The 18,267-nt window shown below is 46.9% G+C and overlaps 1 protein-coding gene across 1 annotated transcript in view; it reads right to left on the bottom strand.

The window, feature by feature from the left end:
• Positions 1–18,267, bottom strand: part of LITAF (lipopolysaccharide induced TNF factor) — a 61,530-nt gene that overhangs the window by 31,362 nt on the left and 11,901 nt on the right. The gene's annotated exons all lie outside the window — the stretch shown is intronic.

Below are 18,267 nucleotides of genomic sequence, written 5' to 3'. Positions count from 1 at the left end.
AATGCACCGAGAAGGGTTTAGCACAGATTAGGTCTTAAATAAAACCAATCTGCTGTGCTACTACTTCCTAGGCCCCCAGGGTGGTCCACCACCCCTAGGTACTTTCTCCCTGGCTAAAAGCTCTGGAAGTCTGTATCTGATCTTCTGCCCCTAAATGGGTGCTGCCTGCCTATCTGATCAGAGCCCAGTCTGCCTGCTAGAGTATTAACAGCAGCCCTGATCCAGCAGGGGACTCTGAGAAGTCCTCACCAGGCATTCAGGAGCCTGTGTGGCTTTCAGAGTACAAAGTCCTGGAGATGCAAGGAACCCTAATATGGCCATCTAGAGAAATGCCACTTGGGTGGAAGAGCCTATGAGCCACTTGAGAGGGATTCATAGACCTGGATCCTACTGGACCATCCTCCAGTGATAGAATCCAGCTGCCTTTACAGTGAGACCCAGACAGGGACAGTGACTTGCCCAAAGTCCCACAGCAAACTGTCCCCTCCGTCCTTGTCCAAAGCGCTCACCACCTTTCACCAGGTGGACCCAGCCATTATCAGCTGTGGATGTATTAGTCAATTGGAGGAGGGGATTTCAAAGTCCTCCCAACCATGATAAATTGCCAGGCAGGTGTTATTAGTGAGGCCAATCTTTTATTTTAAAACTATAGAGGAAGCTGAGTTATGCCCAACCTCTGCCATTCTCCATTTTCAATGTGGGCAAGAAGACCTGTTGTCCTGACATGAAGCCAGAGTATCACAGGCTGCCACTAGCAAAACAAAAGCCTTAGAGAAACTCAGAGCAAAATGTTTTAAGAAATGGCCCTGTGTGAATGCTCCCCCTCCCTTCCTATCCTTCCTTCCTTCCCTCCTTCCTGCCTTCCCCTTCCCCTTTCTTTCCTTCTTCCTTTCTGCAGGGGAAAAGTAATTGCACAACTGAATTTACTGCTGTCTTTTTCTCAATGTTACTTCCTTTTTCTCCTCGCAACTGCTAAGCACAACTGGAGCTGGCTTTGCTTTTTTCATATATCCTAAACACTTAACTGCGCCTGTGAGTTTTTGATTATTTATGGGGAGAGCTGTAAAGCTGTGACTCTTTTTTTAATCCCTGAGAAACCACAGAGATTGAATTTCCAGCCCAGTGCTTCAGAGAAGGGGAGGAAAACGAACCAGGCACACGATCATCTCACTAGATGCTAAAAAAGCATTTGGCAAAATCCAACACCTTTTCATGAGAAAAACACTCAACAAAGTAAGAATAGAAGGAAAACTTTCCACAAGCTGATAAAGAGCGTCTACTGCTAACATCCTCCATGGTGAAAGACTGGAGACGTCCCCCCCCCCCCCCCCCCCTACCCGCCCCCTGAGGTCAAGAACAAGTAAGAATGTCTGTTTTTGCCACTTCTATCCAACATTGTACCAGAAGTTCTAGCCAGGACAATTCCACGTGAAAAAAAATCAAAAGCATCCAGATTGGAAAGGAAGAAGTAAAACAGTCTCTGCTCACAGACAATATGATTTTATGTAGGAAAAGGAATCCACAACAACAACAACACCTATCAGTGCTAATAAACAAGTTCAGCAAGGTGGCCAGATTAGATCAACATACAAAAATCAGTTGCATTTCTAAACACTAGCAAGGAATGACACAAAAATAAAATTCAGAAAACAATTTAAGGAACTTTGACTTGTACATTGAAAACTACAAAATATTGCTGAAGAAATTAAAGACCTAAATGAATGGAAAGATATTCACCTAGTATATCAGAGTTCTATTAGAGAAACTGTACTTGAAGGAGAGGATAGATAGATAGATAGATAGATAGATAGATGATAGGTTGGATGGATAGATGGAAAGATAGGTAGGTAGATGATAGAGTAGATAGGATGGATAGGTAGGAAGTAGACAGGATAGGATGGGGGAGGGAGAGAGAGAGAAAGAGAGAGAGATGAAGCTCTCAGGCAGGAGCAGAAGCAGAAGCTCTGGCCCATAGGTATAATTCTTCCTCTGGGAAATTTCAGTTTTGCTCTTAAAGCCTTTTAACTGATTGGATGAGGCCCAAATTACCCAAATAATCTCCTTTGCTTAAAGTCAACTTGTAGAAGTTAACCCCATCTAAAAAAAAAATCTTCAAAGTAACACCTAGATTAGTGTTTACTTGAATTACCGGCTACTATAGCCTAGCCAAGTTGATGCGTAAAACTAACCTTCACAGATGTGGCTCCCCAAACTGATGTACAGATTAATATGATCTCTACCAAAATCCCGACTGCCTTATTGGCAGAAACAGAGAAACAAATGTCCCACTCTGGTGGGGAATGTTGATAACAGAAGAGGCTGTGCATGCCGGGGTTGGGGGGACACAAGGGTATGGGAAATCTCTGTACCTTCCTCTCAATTCTGCTGTGAACTTAAAACTGCTTTTTTTTTTCTTAAGATGTATTTATTTAGGGATCTCTGGGTGGCTCAGAGGTTTAGTGCCTGCCTATGGCCCAAGGCGTGATCCTGGAGTCCCAGGATCGAGTCCCACATCGGGCTCCCTGCGTGGAGCCTGTTTCTCCCTCTGCCTATGTCTCTTTTCTCTCTCTCTCTCTCTCTCTCTCTCTCTCTCTCTCTGTATCTCTCATGAATAAATAAATAAATAAATATTTTTAAAAAGGTATTTATTTCCTTGAGAGAAAGAACACAAGCAGGAGGGGCAGAGCAGGGCAGAGGGAGAAGGAGAGAGAATCTCAAACAGACTCCACACTGAGCACAGAGCCCATGTGGGCAGGGCTCGATCTCACAACCATGAGATCACAACCAGAGCCAAAACCAAGAGTCACACACTCAACTGACTGAGCCACCCAGGCATCTCTTAAAACTACTTTTAAAAAATAGTGGGTTGTTTTTTTCTTTTTGAGATTTTCTATATTTATTCATGAGAAACACAGAAAGGCAGAGACATAGGCAGAGGGAGAAGCAGGCTCCCTGCGGGAAGCCTGATGCAGGACTTGATCCCAGGACCACAGGATCATGACCTGAGCCAAAGACTCCAACACTGAGCCACCCAGGCATCCCTAAACTATAGGTTTTTTAAATAAAATGTTCTGGAGCTGGACGGTGGTGATAGTTGTACAACATTGTGAATGTACTTAATGTCACTGAACTGTACACTTAAAAATGGTTAAAGTGGGGAGTGCCTGGGTGGCTTAGTCAGTTAGGTGTCTGCTTTCGGCTTGGGTCCTGGGAGCAAGCCCCACATTAGGCTCTCTGCTCAGTGGGGAGTCTGCTTCTCCCTCTGCCTCTGACCCTCCTCTCTGCTTGTGCTCTTACTGTCTCAAATAAATAAATAAAATCTTTAAAAAAATTTTTTAAAGGTTAAAATGGTAAGTTTTAATGTTATTTATATATTTTCCCATAAGAAATAAAATTCAGTTAAAAATAGGCAGAGGACATGAGGAGATGTTTCTGCAAACAGCCAAGAATCACAGGAAAAAAAATGGTCCCCATCATTAATCATCAGGCCAATGCAAATCAAAACCACAATGAGATACCACTATGGTGGTCATAGAAAAAAAAAATTTTTTTTCAATGGAAAATAACTGGTATTGAGACAGACGTGAAGAAACTGAAACTCACACGTTGCTGGTGGCCATGCAAAACGGCACAGCTGCTGCTCCAGAGCTAAATATATACACAAAGTGATTGAAAACAGGTATTCAAACAAAAATGTACAGAGGAACGTTCATAGTGGCAATACTCACACCAGTCTAAAGTGGAAATGACCCAAATGTCCATCAACTGATAAATGGGTAAACAAAATGTTGTGTATCCATATGATGGAATATCATTTGGGCATAAAATAGAAAGAAGTACCGGCATGTGCTACCATGTAGATTGAAAATATTGTGCTTGAAAACATTAAGCTCATTGAAAGAAGCTGAACACAAAAGGCGTCCCATTGTCATATGATTCCATTTGTATGAAATTTCGAGGATAGACAAATCTACGGAGACAGAAGGCTGACCAGTGGTGACTCTGGGGCCACAAGGAGCTGTGAGTGACTCCTAATGGGTATGAGGTTTCTTTCTGGTTCTGCTACAAATGTTCTGGAAGTTGCTCATGGGATGGTTGCACAATATTTTGAATGTACTAAATGCCATGGAATTGTAGGCTGCAAAATGGTGAAATGTTAAATTTTATATTATGTGAATTTTATCCCAATTAAAAAAAAAAGAGTAAGGGCACCTGGTTGGCTCAGTGATTGAGCATCTGCCCTTGGCTCAGGACATGATCCCAGGGTCCTGGGATCGAGTCCCACATCAGGCTCCCTGCCTGGAGCCTGCTTCTCCCTCTGCCTGTGTCTCTGCCTCTCTCTGTGTGTCTCTCACGAATAAATAAATAAAATATATTTTAAAAACAAAAAAACAAAAACGAGTCTTCAGAGAAGGAACTCAGTCCCCAGAAACACCCTCCACAGACTGGTCTCTGCTGCTTCTGATGACAAATTCTGGTAACTGATGTTTCCATAATACCTCTTCCGTTTGCAAAACACGGTTCCTGCCTATGTCACACGACTCATCCTCCAAGAAACCCTGAGCAGAGATTCTTACTGCTGAGTCAGGCAGACAGGGAATCTGAGGGGGGCCCTGTGCCCATTTCCTAGCCCTGGACAAGCCCTTTGTTTTTGCTGCTGCAAGATGGAGCCAAAAAGGGGTGAGCTGGGGGGTGGGGGGTGAGGAGGTGCTGGAGAGAGGCCTTGGGAGAGCTGCCAGATGTAGCAAATCAAAACACAGGGTGCCCAGTTAGGTGTGAATTTTAGACAAGCAGCTAGCGATTATTTAGTGTACATAGGTCCCAAATATTTGGGACCCAAATATTTCCCAAATATTGCAGAATTATAATGTATTCCCAATGTTGCACTGGACATACTTAGACTAAGGGGGAAAAAAAACCCAAACACTCCTTGTTTGTCTAAAATTCACATTCACCTGGGTGTTCTCCTTTTTTTTTTTTCTTTTTTTTAGATTTTATTTATTTATTCATGATAGATACACAAAGAGTGTGAGAGAGAGAGAGAGAGGCAGAGACACAGGCAGAGGGAGGAGCAGGCTCCATGCAGGGAACCCAACGTGGGACTCGATCCCGGGGCTCCAGGATCACGCCCTGGGCTGAAGGTGGGCGCTAAACCGCTGAGCCCCCCAGGGGTCCCTGGCGTTCTCCATTCTATCTGGCAATGTTACCTGCCCAGTCTGCTGGGGCCAGAGTAGGAGGCCCTGAGGTCTGTCCTGGAGCAGTGGCACCTGCAGCCAGTGCCCAGATGGAGGCCCAGGTGAGCTTCCCTGTCATTATGCGGGTCACCCTCTCCTGACCCCCCAGGTGTGCAGACCTGGCCACCCTTCTGTCTTCACCAGGCTCTGGAGCTGCAGGTAGAGTCTTTCCTGGCCTGCTCAGAGTGAGGATCAGGTTACCTGTTGTGGGGACCCCCCAAGCACAGGGAAAGGTGTCCTCGGAATGAGAGCCCAGACCCCCCCTTCATAATGACACCCAGATGTCGCACTGCGTGTCCGTGTTTCCAGTCAATGGGACACGTGCCAGCCAGTGCAATCGGGAAAGCGTGCAGAATGCTCCCTCCCCAAAGTCACCACTGGCTGCCGAGCCCTGGACAGAGCGCTCTGACCTTCATTCTCTCATTTGCTCCTTACAAAAGTCCTCGTATCCTAGAGCGGGGCACACTGAGGCCCAGAGGGGTTCAGGTGGCACCAGAGCTGGCAGGTGGTGGAGACAGAGGTCCAAGCGACAGAGGGCCTCCCTGGGTGCCCCTGGCGAGGGGAGGAACCTGTCTGGAGACCTCGGCTGGGCCTGGGGAAGTTGGCAACGGTTGTTCCCTGTCACACTGGGGAGGGCAGGGGCCTGCTTCAACTCACACAGAACTGCTTGTCTCTGTTTTGTGGGTTGGGGCTCTAAGCTTCTATGGCCCGAAAGGTCTAGACCATCTGGAAGGCTCTAAGCTCCAGGAAGCTCTCCACAGCATGGTGGCTAAACAGACTGGCTCCAGATGCAGCAGCTGCTCTTTCCAGCCGTGTGACCTTTGGCACCTTGCTTAACCTCTCTGGGCCTCAATAGCCACATCTGCGAAGTGGCAACGATATTTCGTCATAAGGTTTGGGGAAAGCAGCACCTGGTGCACCATGTGACTGTGTGTTAAATAAATACGATTCTGGGGTTTATGTCCCCCCCACCCCCACCCCCCACCTCCAGTCCAGGGCTGTGGAATGGATGTATCTGTCCAGGGCTTTCCCTCTGGTTCTCCAAGGGACCTCCTCATCTAGGGCTTTCTCCCAGGCGCACCATCGCTGGCCTGTTTCCGCATTTTCTGGAATTTGAACCTGAACACCCGTGTTGGCACATCAGCTCTGGGGCGCCTGACCTGAACTGCAGAACGTGGTTCAAGGCTGGTTTCTCCTCCAGCCGGAAGGAGAAGCACAAGCTGGGGGCTGTGTTTGTGGGTCCCAGGAAGTCTGGGATCACCCACCTCCAGAGGCTCTGACCAGGGCTCGGGGACAGGGGCGTGGGGGGTGGGGGGGTCAGGCTCCTCCACTTTGAGGAAACGGGCAGTGATGACTTCAATTCTGGCATGAGGCCTGGGCCAAAGTTCCCTGTTGGCTCCTTCCCAGCAGCAAGACCTCAGCTGGCCCCTCCCTCCAGACTCCCCCAGTTTCTCAGCTGTCCCACCGGCTCCCAGCATGGTCGTGACAGTGAGAGACATCACGAAGGGAGCAGTTGAAGTGCCTTGCCTGGCACGTAGCGAGGCTTCGGTCCTTAAGCTCCCCGTGCATCAGAAACAAAAACCCGCAAGGCCTACGAACGTGCCTCCCTTTGCTTCTGGGATCGCAGTTTTGTTGCTGGTTTTTTGTTTTGTTTTGTTTCTTACTTTTTAATGAATAGATTTTATTATTTAGAATAAGTCAGAATAATCGAACAAGTAATATAAACAGTTTCCCTATATCCCTATTCCCTGGCAGAGAATTTCCACAATTATTAAAACTTGCATCCCTGTGGAACATTTGTCATGAAGAAGAAACCAGGGAGTGATATTGTTATTCGTTGAAGTCTATCATTTCCATGGAAGTCAGCTCTGTCGTGCCATAGTATGGGGTGTTTTGGGGGGTTTTTTGTATATTTTTTTATTGGAGTTCGATTTGCCAAAAAAAAAAAGTTCTGTTAAAAAAAAAAAGGAGTTCGATTTGCCAACATATAGTATAACACCCAGTGCTCCTCCCGTCAAGTGCCCCCCTCAGCACCCGTCACCCAGTCACCCCACCCCCCCACCCACCTCCCCTTCCACTATACCTTGTTCGTTTCCCAGAGTTAGGAGTCTCTCATGTTGTGTCACCCTCTCTGATTTTTCCCACTCATTTTCTCTCCTTTACCCTATAGTCCCTTCCACTATTTTTTATATTCCCCGTATGAGTGAACCCATATAATGTTTGTCCTTCTCCGATTGACTTACTTCACTCAGCATAATACCCTCCAGTTCCATCTACATTGAAGCAAATGGTGGGTATTGGTCTTTTCTGATGGCTGAGGAATATTCCATCGTATACATAGACCACATCTTCTTTATCCATTCATCTTTCGATGGACACCGAGGCTCCTTCCACAGTTTGGCTATTGTGGACATTGCTGCTAGAAACATCGGGGTGCAGGTGTCCCAGCGTTTCACTGCATCTGTATCTTTGGGGTAAATTCCCAGCAGTGCAATTGCTGGGTCATAGGGTAGCTCTAGTTTTGACTCTGAAAAACCTCCACACAGTTTTCCAGAGTGGCTGCACCAGTTCACATTCCCACCAACAGTGTAAGAGGGTTCCCTTTTCTCCACATCCTCGCCAACATTTGTGGTTTCCTGCCTTGTTAATTTTCCCCATTCTCACTGGTGTGAGGTGGTATCTTATTGTGGTTTTGACTTCTATTTCCCTGATGGAAAGTGATGCAGAGCATTTTCTCAGGTGCTTGTTGGCCATGTCTATGTCTTCTTTGGAGAAATTTCTGTTCATGTCTTTTGCCCATTTCATGATTGGATTGTTTGTCTCTTTGCTGCTGAGTTTAATAAATTCTTTATAGATCTTGGATACTAACCCTTTATCTGATACGTCATTTGCAAATATCTTCTCCCATTCTGTAGGCTGTCTCTTAGTTTTGTTGACTGTTTCTTTTGCTGTACAGAAGCTTTTTATCTTGATGAAGTCCCAATAGTTCATTTTTGCTTTTGCTTCTCTTGCCTTCATAGCTGTATCTTGCAAGAAGTTGCTGTGGCCAAGTTCAAAAAGGGTGTTGCCTGTGTTCTCCTCTAGGATTTTGATGGAATCTTGTCTCACATTTAGATCTTTCATCCATTTTGAGTTTATCTTTGTGTGTGATGAAAGAGAATGGTCTAGTTTCATTCTTCTGCATGTGGATGTCCAATTTTCCCAGCACCATTTATTGAAGAGACTGTCTTTTTTTCCAGTGGATAGTCTTTCCTGCTTTGTCAAATATTAGTTGACCATAAAGTTGAGGGTCCACTTCTGGGTTCTCTATTCTGTTCCATTGATCTATGTGTCTGTTTTTGTGCCAGTACCACACTGTCTTGCTGACCACAGCTTTGTAGTACAACCTGAAATCTGGCATTGTGATGCCCCCAGATATGGTTTCCTTTTTCAATATTCTCCTGGCTATTCGGGGTCTTTTCTGATTCCACACAAATCTTAAGATGATTTGTTCCAACTCTGTGAAGAAAGTCCATGGTATTTTGATAGGGATTGCCTTGAATGTGTAAATTGCCCTGGGTAGCATAGACATTTTCACAATATTAATTCTTCCAATCCATGAGCATGGAATATTTTTCCATCTCTTTGTCTTCCTCAATTTCTTTCAGAAATGTTCTATAACGTGCCTCCCTTTGCTTCTGGGATCACAGTTTTGATCTGCAGGCAGCAGCCGTGGGTGGCTCTGTGATAAGGGAATGGTCCTGTTCAAACGAATGAATTCGGGACACAAAACACCAACCACTCCCCAACCTGAGCTCCTGACTCAGTTTCCTCACAATCTAGAGCAGTGTCAGGGCCCTCCCTCCCCAAGGCCTCAAGAACTCTAGATGATCTAAGCCCCATTCTTCTCTGCCCTCATCTCCAAACACCTTGACCTCACTTACTCGGCTCCAGTCACACTGGCTGAGCTAGCACAATCCTTCCTCAGGGCCTTTGCACTGGCTGTTCCCTCTTTAAAAACATTATCAGTGGGGATCCCTGGGTGGCTCAGTGGTTTAGCACCTGCCTTTGGCCCAGGGTGTGATCCTGGAGTCCCAGGATCAAGTCCCACATTGGGCTCCCTGCATGGAGCCTGCTTCTCCCTCTGTCTGTGTCTCTGCCTCTCTCTCAATCTCTGTGTCTCTCATGAATAAAAAAATAAAATCTTTAAAAAAAAAAAAAAACAGTATCAGTGAGAAAGCAATCCTGGTCAAGTGACCGGGATTTGAACCGAAGGTAGGACTACGAATAAATTCACCTGTTAACTGCTCAAATTCTCATTCTAATCCACTGCAGCCAGGAGCCCCCATTCCAAATCATGTGCTTGTGCACATGCAACCAGCTTTTCCCGCCTGGGAAGTGACAGGCCAAGTCACACCACACAAGAGCCCCAAGGCCCCTGGCCAGAAAGGTCGATGGCTCGTGGAAGAGCTATGGAATTGGGGCTGAGGAGGGTCCCCTCCTCCAAAGCCTTCCAGGGACAAAAGAGGAAGTGAAGGAGGAGAAAGGAGAAGTGAGTGCGGGCCTGTCTCATTTCTCACACCAAAGCAGGTACTTCCCAGCATCGTGAGTAGGCTGGGAATGAAACAGGAGTGAAGTCCTGTGTAGTCATTGAAGGCAGGGTGCCCTGCAGGGAGCAAACAGTCCTGCCCCCCAACCCCCCCAGTACACCCCGAGGAGCCCCTCTCTAGGCCATTCCCATCTGCCATCCATCGAGGTGTCTGAGAGGGGCTCACTCACTGACCTGGGGGTTCTGCTCTGAGAACTCACTCCACGGATGTCCTCGCAGCTGTGCGCACCGGGGACATCCCACAGAGCCTTGCTGGTGACAGCCCATCGTGACCAGTCACTGCAGAGGTTCCTCTGCCACCGTTCAGGAGGAAAAAAATTGTCCCAGCCCCATAGGCCCAGTTATGGAGATCGGGCTGTGAAATCCTCAGATGGGAAAGGCAAGTTGTAGAGCAGGGGAGAGGAAGGGGTGGGGGGTGGACAGTTGACCTTGAACATTAACATCTACAGCCTCTGTTTCCCTGGAAGTCACAGCCAGCAGTGGGGCGTAAAACCATATGACTGGGTTATGACCAGCCGCCTTTGCTCTTAATCAGAATGGGATGGGATGGGATGGGATGGGATGGGATGGGATGGGATGGGACAGACAGGACAGGATAGGATGGAAGAGACAACCCCAGACAGCATTTCTTATAATAAGCAGCATTACATAAAATTTCCAGGTAGTTATACGCCAGTGTCTGCGTGTACTAAGTTACAATGCAAAATCTATTTTTTTCACTGTGGCTTGGAGCTAAAAAAAAAAAAAAAAAAAAAAAAAAAAAGTCTGAAAACACTTGATACAGAAAAAAATTAAAGAAAGGACCCAGACAGCTGAAGTTGGCTCCCTCTGGAGAGAAAGGGGTGGTGGGCGGGAGCTTTATGTTATACAGCTCTGTACTTTTTTTTCTTTTTAAACAATGACCATGTATTGCTTTTGCAATAAAATAAAGAGCTTTTAAAACCTTTGAGAAAGAAACAAATGTGCGTGCCTCAGTCTCCGGGAAAGAGGCCGGCCGTTTGAGCTGTCAACAAGTATTTGACGTTGAAAAAGGCTGAATCCCTGTCCCTGTTACCCCAGCACCGGATGGGTGCTGCCTCCCCGGAGGCTTCAAGGGCCTCCCTGGGTTTTTCCATTCATCCTTCTCTTTTCCCTTCCAGAAAGCCACAGGATCCTCCAAAAAGGAAACATGCCTTAAGATGCCAGACTCCGAAAATGGAACGGGTGTCCCAGGGGGAGCCCTAGGGATGCAGCTGCCCGCTGGGGAACAGGGCTGGGATCACCCCATCCATCCCCCAAAGGCCATTGGGTTTTCTGCTTAGCATTAAATCATCAGTATTTTCCACGTGGATAAAAGAGCCCTCTGACTCCTTTTTTAAAAAGCCTATTTACGAATCCACCAAGGGTTATAACACGTCGGGTGCGCCCAGCGATTTCCTATTATAAATGTCGCTGCAGTAGATACTACCGGGTATGTGGCCTTTCTTTTCTTTTTTTGGAATTAGTTCTTTCGGGCAAATTCCCAGAAGTGTGATCACTGGAAAGCAAAGCACAGACGCTTTCTGGGCCCCTGAAACACTCTGCCAAACTGCTTTCAAAAAGATCTGGAACTCCTACCTTTTCAAGGAACTGATGCTGGGGTGGTTAGGTCATCCCCACCTTTGTCCCCTCACATGAGCCATCTGTGACCCAGGGGCCCATGTCAGGGAGCCACGGCAATGCGGGAAAGAGCATCCTCCTCTCTGAGCTGGGCCTCCAAGGGCTCCTGAGGGCAAGGAGAGCATCCCCTCCTCGCCTCCCGCCGTGGAAGCCTGGCACCCCAGCTCTCAGCTCCCTGAAGCCAGGGCGGGGAGGATGGGCATCTTTTCTCGGTGGGCTGCCTTGTGCGCCGTGGACCCCATCCGCAGGTCGTGACCATGAGGAATGTGGCCTAGAGCATGTGATGCTGGGCGTCTCTGTCTGTTTAGGTTGCTGGGATACAACACCGTAGATGGGCTAGCTCGGAAACAACCCAGATTTATCTCTCATGGTTCCAGAGGCGGGGAGGACCAAGGTCAAGGTGCTGGCAGGTTCAGTGTCAGTGAGCCCTGCTTCCTGGGTCCCAGACAACCATCTTCTCTCTGTCCTCACAGGAAGCTCCGTGGAGTCTCTTCTCATGAATGGCCACTGATCCCACTCATAAAGCCTCTGCCCTCATGACCTAATCCCCTCCCCAAAACACCACTTCCTAACACCATCATGTGGGTGACTAGGTTTCAACATGTGAATTTGGGGAGACCCAGACATTTGGTCCATAGCACTGGGTATACACCCCACAGAGATGACAAGAGCCAACAGTTGTTCACATGGGACAGCTGGGGGCACAGCTGGGTGCTGGCGTTGCCTCCAGGGACACCCCCTCCCTGCCCTCCCCATGGACCTCCAGGAGGTCTGGGGTTCTTCTCCCTAAAAAGCTGAAAAGCTGCTGCTTCCTGCTTGCAAGAAAGGCTGGGAGGAAGGAGAAGAGGTTGGCAGGCGCTTTCTCTGCGCCCCTCGCCCCCACTCCAGTGTGTGGACCTGGAACCACCCTCCCCGCCCAGTGAGAATCAACACCAAACTCCCACAGGGCCTTGACTCAGGCCCCCATTCCTGGCTCCCCATTTTCTCCTTAGGGCCTTGCTCATGCATGGTGTGTAATTATCCAGTTAGTTAAAGGATCGAATATTTGCTAAACTCACCAAGCACTATTACAGCATCAACTTGCTCTCTACTGATCTCATCCACCTTCCCCATGCCCTCTCTGCCACTGAAATTTTTTTTTTTAATAAACTTGTTTCAGGGAATTATTTCATTTCATGGACTGCATTATTTCGAAGCAGACCCCTGACATCAGCTCATTTCATCTTGAAACATATTCATTCGAGTCTCTAAAAGACGAAGACTCTTCATAAAAATATATCCGCAGAACTACAACGTGCTGGGGAAAAAAAATAAAATGAACACATTTCTGAATTCCATCCAATGTCATCCAGTCTGGGTTTACATTTCCCCGGCTGTCTCATAAACATTTTTGAAAGAATCTGGTTTATTTGAAATGGGACCCTGTTCAGTCTGTCTCCAGGACCTGGCACTCAGCTTGTCTGGCACATAGTAGGTGCTCCATAAATTCTTGCCAGATGAACAAATAAGGTTAAAGAATTTTCAAGACATGGCTCACATTTTCAGAGTAGTTCTCAAGCTGGGCAACCTGACAGCTGTGCTGAGAGGGAATGCCTTTGGTCGTCCCATTTTACAGAGGATACGACTGAGGCACATGAAGTTGAAATGACCTGCCCAAGGCCACACAGTGAGGTGGTGATGCCTGAGTGAACAGGTAAAGAGGGCGTGGGGCACCAGCTCAGTGTGCTAGGTGCTCCACGCTACCTGGCAACAGCCCTGAGTCTGCAGGTAAGGCTGTGCTGGGTGGGCCTTACCCACTCCCAAAGGCTCCCCGGAGGCATGAGGACAGATGGGCACAGGTTCCAGGGCCAGGAGTTAATCCCTCTTATAGACAGACACCCAGGGCACCCTCGTGGCACCCTGCAGAGCATTGCCTGGTCCACTTTCTCTCCCCCGGGAAGACTCCAGGAACGTCCTTCTTTGAGCCCCAGAAGGAGAGACAAAAGCATCCGAGGCTACCCCTTGTCCGTTTGGTCATGCAGCAGCTATCGAGTGATCATCACAAGATGCCAGCTGCTATGGCGAACCCTGGAGACCAAGTAATGGCCAAGACCAAGTTTGAGTCCGGTGGGGAGATAGGACTTAAAGGAGACCATAAAATGCATTTATAATGGCCAGTGGGAAAGGGGCACAAAGGAAGGACGTAGAGGTTCTAGGCGCATCAGGGTGGTGTGGTCAGCGAGGGCTTCCTGGAGGAGGTGAGGCCAAGACTGATGAATGTGAACTCCTGAAGCTGGTGGCTGAATCCTCTTATTTATTTTGAACAATTCCAATTAACAAAATACTATTAGTAATGGTAATTATGAACAAGAATCGCAACGGCTAGCAATTACCGGATTATGTTGTTTTTCGTGTTTGTTGTATACATACTTCATCTCCTTTAATCTCTTCAAGAACCCAACAGGTAGAGACTGTTGTAAACCCCATTTTATAGAAGAGAAAACTGGGGCTCAGAAAGGTGAAGTCGTTTAGCCAATTCACAGGACTCAGTGGGTGGGGGAGCTGGGATTTGAACCCAGGCCGGCTGGATCATGGGATGCCTTCCTTTCTGTGAAGAGGACCTCCTGCCCTAATGGACTGCTGGCTGAACCCAGGCCTAGGGCCTCATGGGATCATTTGAGGTTGTCTCTTTTCTCCAGCTGCGACCCTAGGCCCAGCCCAAGACGACTTCAGAGTCACAGGCGCCAACAGTACGCAGAGCCCAGCTGCTGCCTGCACCAGCTCTACGGCCGGTGGGGAAGGATCTGAATTCTACTCTGGCTCTGGGGCATACTAACTGTGGGACCCGAGGCAAGCTCTGCAGCCTCTCTGAGCTGCTGCTTCTGCCCTGGAAAAGTGGGGATGACGACAGCTTGACCTTGGGGGCCCTTTGAGGCAGGAGGAACAGCAAGGACAAGGAGGTGGGGGCCCATGGGATATATGCGGGGGATTCCATTGCACCGTCCCTGGGACCCAGCACATGGAGGTGGGGAGTCGGAGGATGAAGTTGGAGAACTTGGGATGCCTGGGTGGCTCAGTGGTTGAGCGCCTGCCTTCGGCCCATCATGATCATGGAGTCCTGGGATCGAGTCCTGCCTTGGGGTCCCTGCAGGGAGCCTGCTTCTTCCTCTGCCTCTGTCTCTGCCTCTCTCTATGTGTCTCTCATGAATAAATAAATAAAATCTTTAAAAAAAAAAAAAAAAGAAGTTGGAGAGTCTCTGTTGGGCCAGTTGACTTAGCTTTTGCTGGGTTTGAGGGCTGCAGATGCAGAGCCCAAGGGTAGGGATTTTTGTCCATTTCACTCCCTGTTGTAACCCCAGGGCCTAGAACAAGGGCTGGCACACAGTAGGCGCCCCAGTTGTTGGACCGATTGAATCAATGAGTGGATGTCCATCCTGGCAGCATTCCTAGAGATATAGCTGCGGAGGATGTGAGGCAGGAACCACTGTTCTCTGGGGGGTAGGAAATTCAGCAAAGGCTTTTAAAAGGGGCTGATGCTTCGGGTAAGTGCTACTGTCTGAGCAAGGCGGGGGGGGCGGTGCGGGGAGAGCATCCCAGGCAAAGGACACTGTGTGGTCAAAGGCCTGGGAACTTGACAATTGTCTGGAGTCTGGAATGACGAGGTCAGAGGATGAGGTGGGTATAGGGCAGAAAGGTTGGTGGCGAGTCAGGGATGAGCCCCAAGGGTCTGGGATAAAGCACTTGGTTTTTTTGTTTTTGTTTTTGTTTTTTTAATTTTTATTTATTTATGATAGTCACACAGGGAGAGAGAGAGAGAGGCAGAGACATAGGCAGAGGGAGAAGCAGGCTCCATGCACCGGGAGCCCGACGTGGGACTCGATCCCGGGTCTCCAGGATCGCGCCCTGGGCCAAAGGCAGGTGCTAAACCACTGCGCCACCCAGGGATCCCTGGGATAAAGCATTTGAAGGCTGCCCTTCTCTGATGAGGAATCGAAGATTTTCAGAACGAGTACAGCAGGGTCAGAACTGACAGTGTCTGGCTGCGGGGATCTCCCCCCAGCCAAAAACCTACATGCTTTCACTGCTATCCAGAGCACGGCTGGATCCCAAATGCATACACCCCCACCCCAAAGGCTGCCTCTTTCATTACTGGTAACAAATGCAGGTTTCCAGAAATATTTACCGAGCACCCTCCATAGCACAGAAACAACAGCTGACACGGATTAAGCATTTACTTTTGCCAGCACTGGAGTCAGCCTTGGGTACATATTATTTCATTTAATTCTTCCAATAGCCCTGCGAGGTAAGCCATATTTCTGCCTCATATGATCCATAAGGAAACTGAATTCAGACATGTTTAGAGAATGGTCCAGGGTCACACAGCTGCTTGAGAGAAAACCTGGGTCCTGACTCCAGGCGATCTGGATCCAGAGCCCCTGTTCCTGTCATCATCCTAAACTTCCTAAAGCACAAGCCCTGCTTTCTGCCAACAGGTTGGGAAAATAAACCACCATACTCAGGCCAGGTGCTTGAAAAAGGGCTGTATTTGCTGAGCTGGCCTCAGCCTTACATTACAGTCCTGCTTTGGAGAATGTGTGACATTCACTATTGTATAAGGGCTGTCATCAAGGACGGTGTTGTCAGCTCTAGCACATTACTGTGGCCCCTGTATCAAGGGTGGATATGAGAAAAGCCTTGAGTTCTTCAGACCCAGGAAAACCAGACTTCCCTTGAGCTCTTAATTTGTTTTCAATTTTGGAATGGTGAGCATCTTGAAACAGATTATTTCCCTTTTTGCTCTGGCCACTAGGAACCTCAGACCAAATATATATCCCAGCTCTGGAAATAGGAGTGTACTTTAAGATGGGTGCTGTTTTATTTTCCTTTCCTCCTCTTATTTTAAATGACAGTTTCCTCATTTTAAAAAATCTCATTGTTGGGATGCTAGGGTGGCTCAGCGGTTGAGTGTCTGCCTTGGGCTCAGGTCGTGGTCCTGCAGTCCCGGGATCAGATCCCACATCGGGCTCCCTGCACGGGAGCCTGCTTCTCCCTCTGCATATGTCTCTGCCTTTCTCTCTCTATGTATCTCTCATGAATAAATAAATAAAATCTTTAAAAAATAATAAAATTAAATTAAAAATCTCATTGTTTTGTTGCTATCTTTGTTAGTTACTTCTAATCCCTTTTGGCAAGGGGCAAGGTCACAAATACATACAGGGATTTACTCCAGGGATGAAAGGATGGTTCAACATCTGCAAATCAATCAACATGATACACATTACAAAATGAAAGATAAAAATCATATGAGCATCTCAACAGTTGCAAAAAAGCATTTGACAAAATTCATTATCCATTTATGAGCAAAATATCTTCAACAAAGTGAGTATGAACAGAACATATCTCAACATAATAAAGGCCACATATGACAAGCCCACAGCTAACATCATACTCAATGGTGAAAAGCTGAAAACTTTTCCATTAAGATCAGGAATGAAATAAGGATGTCCACTCTAACCATGTTTATTCAACATATATTGGAAATGCTAGCCATAGCAATTAGGCAGGCAAAAGAAATTAAAGACATCTAGCTAGGAAAGGAAGAAGTAAAACTATTTATAGACATGATTTCATATATAGAAAATCCTAAAGACTCCACAGGAAAACTGTTAGAACTAACAAATTCAGAAAAGTTGTAGGGTACAAAGTCAACACGCAAAAATCAGTTGGTTGCATTTTTATATACTAAGGTTACGACCTATCAGAAAGAGAAATTAAGAAAACAATCTCAATTATAACTGCATCAAAAAAGAATAAAATACCTAGGAATAAATATAATCAAGGAGATGAAAGATCTATACGCTGAAAATTGCAAGACATTGATGAAAGAAATTGAAGATACAAATAAACAGAAAGATATTCCATGCTTATAGATTGGAAGAATTTATGTTGTTAAAATGTTCATGCTACCCAAAGCAATCTACAGCTTCAGTACAATCCCTACCAAAATTCCAATGGCATTTTTCACAGAAATAGAAAAAAATGATCCTAAAATGTGTACGGAACCACAAAAGATCCCAAAGAATCAAGCAATCTTGAGAACAAAACTGGAGGCATCACACTCCCTGATTTGAAACCGCTACAATGTTATAGTAATCAAGAGTGTGGCACTGGCATATGTGTAAAGACGACACATGGATCAATGGACCAGAACAGAGAATCCAGAAATAAACCCATGCATAGACGGTCAACTAATTTATGACAAAGGAGGCAAGAATATACGGTGGATAAAGGGCAGTCTCTTCAATAAATGGTGTTGAGAAAACTGGGCAGCAATATGCCAAAGAATGAAACTGGACCGCTTTCTTACACCACACACAAAAATTAACTCAAAATGTATTAAAGGCTTAACTGTAAGACCTGAATCCAAAAAACTCCTAGAAGAGGGACACCTGGGTGGGTCAGTGGTTGAGCTTCTGTCTTTGGCTCAGGGTGTGATCCTGGAGACCCGGGATCGAGTCCCACACCAGGCTCCTTGCATGGAGCCTGCTTCTCCCTGCTTGTGTCTCTGCCCCTCTCTCTGTGTCTCTCATGAATAAATAAATAAATAATTTTAAAAAAAAACAAAACCAAAAAAACTCCTAGAAGAAAACATAGGTGATAGGCTCCTTGACATCGCTCTGGGTGATGGTTGTTCTGGAGCTGACTCCAAAGGCAAGAGAAACAAAAGCAAAAATAAACAAGTAGGACCACATCAAACTAAAAGGCTTCTGCACAGGAAAAATAAAAAATAAAAAAAATGGTCAACAAAATGAAAAGGCAGCCTACCGA

Source organism: Vulpes vulpes, chromosome 3, assembly GCF_048418805.1.
Source record: "Vulpes vulpes isolate BD-2025 chromosome 3, VulVul3, whole genome shotgun sequence".
Lineage (NCBI taxonomy): Eukaryota > Metazoa > Chordata > Mammalia > Carnivora > Canidae > Vulpes > Vulpes vulpes.
Note: the sequence above shows the minus strand (reverse complement) of the source record. Positions and strands in the feature narration are given on the sequence as shown.